The following is a 4525-nucleotide window of genomic DNA, read 5'->3' as shown; positions in this document are numbered from 1 at the left end:
CTTCTTTTTAGTTGGGAAAGTGTTTGTTACTGTTTCAGTATCATTGCTTATTATAGATATGTTAAAATGACTTACCACATCCTGGTTTAGTTTTGAAATGTCATATGCATCTAGAAATTCATCAGTTTTTCTTAGACTTTCTAATTTAGTGGAGCACAGGTTTGTTATGTGGTTTTGATTTTTGTTTTGTTTTGAGACAGTCTCACTGTATAACCCTGACTGACCTAGAATTCGCTTTGTAGACCAGGGTAGTCTGGAACTCACAGAGATTCACCTGCTGTACGGATTTTCTGAATTTTCACTGCAGTGTCTCTTTTTCATCTCTAATTTTAATGTCTTGGGTCTTCTCTCCATTTGTTTAGTACTCCTTTAATTTCCTTCTCTTGTCTTATTGTTCTAGCAAGAGTTTCATGCACTATATTAAAAAGGAGTGGAGATAATGAACAGCCATGCCTGGTTCCTGATTTTAATGGAAATGCTTATGTTCCCTCCAGTTCAATTCCCTCTAGGACATTTTTCTTCTTTTCTTTTTCTTTTTTAGTTTCAGAACTGATTTATTTGGGTAACTGATGAAGGGTTCTCATTTGTAACCAAGATGCAATTCACAGTATGTTGTTACATTCACTCTTAAAAAATATATCTCTATGTATAGGACTTTGCAAAGGATGTAAACACACATTACCTTCCAAGTACATTTCTCTCTTCTCCATGGAGGGAAGAAAGCCCTCCCCTTCAAGATAGCAAAACAGAAGACACAGAGCTACACACTAAGTGGGGCCCATCTGACCTACTGGGGGCCATGAACAGAAGCCACAAAATGAAACAACAGCACAACTGCAGATGGGAGGACGAGACTACTGAAAATTAACTTTCCAGGAAAAATAGGCACTGGTTTCTAGAAGGAAAGTTACTCCTTACTGAAGCTTATTTATTGAGCCAACATGGCTGGTTAACATTCATACCAGTATAAAGTAACCCAATGCAGGACTCAGACATTAGCTGAAACCAGATATGGTCAGACAGCACAGACACTGCCTAGGCCACACTAAAGGTCTGTCCCCATCCTCCAGGTGGGAGGACCACCTCCATTTCATCCCAAGGGCCTGGTCCCTTTCTTCCACACTGCAACTGTCTAGCATTATATGCCCTGCTGCTTACCCACTTAATTTACTCTTCTAAGTTGATTAGACAACTCTTGTTATAAAACAAGGGAAAAAAGCATTGTGTTATCTCATCCAGGTTGCAGTCCCAAGCCCCCCAACAGGTGGCAAGCCAGGTGGAGGAATGGATGGGGGCATGGGTGGCTGCCCTCCAGGGGAAACAGCTGGAGGTAGGTAGCTAGCTGGTGGTAGGCCCAAGCCTGGAGGAGGGTGAGGAGGGACTGCATGGGTGGGGGACAGAGGTGGAGGTGGGGGTGGGAAATTGGGGTTGTAGGTAGGGGAAGGTGGAGCCTGGAATAGAGGGAGGAATGTTGGGTGGCCGGAAGGAGGCTGGCAGTTGGGGGGACAGGGCATGGAGGTGGGTTAGGGGGAGAGACGTGGGGGTGGTAGAGAAGGTGAGCAGGTGGACTGCAGGCTGGTGGCAGGGCACCATAGGAAGGGCCCTCAGTCTTCATCATGGACTGCCGACTCTGGTAGCCCTCTCCTGACATGTAGGAGCTGGTGGTAGACATCCCAGTCACATAGCTGGAAGGGGGCAGGACTGGGGTCCGATGTGGCAGCTGTGGGGGCAGGTGTACTGGGGCCGGGTGGAGGAGGAATCTGGAATTTGGGGAGGTTAATGGCTTCCACTGGACCAGGCGGCTCAGGCTCACCTAAGGCACCAGCAAGGGGAGGCGTGCGGTCTGGAGGCCGATGGGCTTGAGGCAATGGTGGGGGAGCGATCTCAAGTTTGGGAATTTTAAGTGGTGGTGGTGGTTCTGTGGCTTTGTTCTCTTTGGGAGAAACAACCACCACAGCGCACTTAGCCTGGTGAGGAGGACTAGGCTGTGGGTATGGTTTCTTGGGCTGCTGTTCTTGTTGCTGCTGCTGCTGCTGGGCTGACTCCTGGGAGTCCTTCTGCTGAGGCTGGGTTGGTTCGGAAACTTGAGACGGTTGTGACTATTGGACTTGTGGCACTTGTGTAGGCTGATGAGATGGTGGCTGCTGCAGCTGATGAGGGGTGTGATGAGTCATCTGTTGTTTCCCTTGTGAGTAAAGATCCATGATCTGGTGGCAGATGTCTTCTAGAACGTTAACATGGACATCTTGAACGAACTGTTCCCACTGTCTCCTGTACATGGGTTTGGAGGTCCACTCTTGTGTTTCAAATTTGCACAAACGTCCCGTGAGATACATCACGGCTACTGTGATGATCTCTGATTCCCACTGCAGTGATAGGGTGGTGCAGAGACTGTCATTTATAAATGTCCATGCCATTTGAACCAACTTTTAAATTTTGTTTTTAATCACATTTTGAGTTGTTTTATATATCTGAGTTGGAACTGGTATGGGTGTTCTACTTGTAAATCACATTTCATGGTCTGCAGTAAGATTCTCTCCAGGACCATCATTTCTTCCATTGGATCATCTCCAAACTGGCCAAACTGGATGTCATTTAATAAACTATGAGCTGGTTTCATATCTTTACATTTTTTTTGGTGTTTCTTCTACTTTCTCAGCCAGAAAGAGACAACAAGCTCCTATCACATATCTTGGGCATTGCTTGAAGGAGTGAAACATATAGAAGCAATGAAAATAAATTATTCAAGTTGCCAGAGTATCATAGTGAAGCCCCAAATGAGTGCCCACATCAAAGATGAAGTGAGTGCCTTCTCCGTGGTACCAGGCCTCAGTGGCCAGATCAAGTCCTTCAAGTTGTGAGGGTGTATGCGCCAAGTCTTTCTTATCCCAGTACCAGCATGGTTTTGTGTGATCCAGGTTTGCAGACGTTACTGAAGGGCTGGAGTTTTCTTTGTTCTCCTTAATTTATTGACGTAGCCTTGTTCTTCCCAAAAGGCTCTCTGGAAATGTTAAAATCCCCTTGCCTCACACAAGCTCCTTAGCTACGTCTCTCCTTGCTGATGGCTGCCATCTTGGATATGGAATGTCTCCTCTAGGACTTTTAACATCAATACATGTTGAATTTTGTCAAAGGCCTTTTCTGTATCTATTGACTATGTGAATTTTGTCTTTTTTCATTTACATGATTGATGATGTTTATTGACTTGCGTGTATTGAACCATCCCTGCATCTTTGGAATAAAGTCAACTTGATCATGTTGGATGATCTTTTTGATGTGTGCCTATATGCGGCTGAGAATTTTTGCATCTATGTTCATTAAGGATAAGGGTCCGTAGTTTTATTTTTTGGTTGTATCTTTACCTGGTTTCGGTATTAGAGTAATGTTGGCTTCATAGAAGGAATTTTGAATGGTGGCATCGAGCACAGGATCCGTGCCAACTCAATCAGACAAGGGCCCAGAGTGGAATAAGGGAAATGGGTGGCAGGGAGGCCCAATCCTAGAAACTCTTGGAGACTGATTACTTCTGATGACTAGATAGGCTAACTAGACTCTAGTGGATGAATTTGCACTGAAGGACATCTAGGTACAAATGCTTGACTAGATAGAATTTAACATGTATGGTGGGATACATGACATCTGGTAGGGCGTGGGTGAGCATGGACAGGGGAGGGGGTCTAACTTTGATTAAGAACTGTTGTATAAAATGTACAAAACCGCAACAAAGAATTAAAAAAGAAAACCCTGACTTTCCCCCTACCAGCAGCTATCAGTTGTTAATATCACTTCAAGGGAGGGTGAGATTAGCACTCTTGAGGCTACCTCCCCCTTCCATTTTGTTGGGATTCTGGTAGCATGCTTAACATTCTTCTGGTAGTATGCACAGCACCTTTAGCAGTATAAAAACTATTCATTAGAGCTGAAGCTTCCAGTCAGTACCAGTTTGATTCCTCTATGTTCTCTGACTCAAGTATGTGGTGTCCTTGCATTCTGGAGGGGGCTTAGCAGCAATTACAATAGCCAGTAATGTTTAGGGATCTATGGGACCCCACTGGCCAACAACTCCAAAAGACATACCCCATTCCTGACACTGGGCTTCTTATTTGTTAGCCTGTGGTATCTAGTAGAGGCACTGTGACCTCATTATAGAGTAACTCCATTTAAACTCTTCATATATATATATGTTGGGAAGATTCTACAGGAGTAGTATGACTTTTTCAAAAGGCCTTTAATGTTATCCCGCCCCATACTTCTTCCACTGCCTTGCCATCCCATCCCAGTTAACCCTTCCTGTTCCATTATTTTTCTTTCCTTCTTTATATCACTTCATTCTGTCTTTACTTGAAAAATAAAGTCAAAAATTAAAAGAAAAAATTCAATGTTTTTTGTTTATTTTCCATAATTTTTCCATATCCACTATTTTCAAATACACAAATAAAAATGGATGCACATTGCTTTTATGCCAGCTCTTGGGAGGGAGAGGCAAGTGGACCTCTGTGAGATCAAGGCCATCCTTGTCTACATA

General features: G+C 44.1%; 1 pseudogene; it reads right to left on the bottom strand.

Annotated features, from left to right (window-relative positions):
* Nucleotides 1-1226: 1226 nt before the first annotated feature.
* On the bottom strand, nt 1227-2960 carry LOC103732285 (annotated as a pseudogene).
* Between the last annotated feature and the right edge of the window lie 1565 nt (nt 2961-4525).

The sequence above is a fragment of the Nannospalax galili genome, unplaced genomic scaffold (assembly GCF_000622305.1).
Source record: "Nannospalax galili isolate Female #2095 unplaced genomic scaffold, S.galili_v1.0 scaffold1395, whole genome shotgun sequence".
Lineage (NCBI taxonomy): Eukaryota > Metazoa > Chordata > Mammalia > Rodentia > Spalacidae > Nannospalax > Nannospalax galili.
The sequence above is the reverse complement of the archived record's forward strand: the minus strand, read 5'-3'. Positions and strand labels throughout refer to the sequence as shown.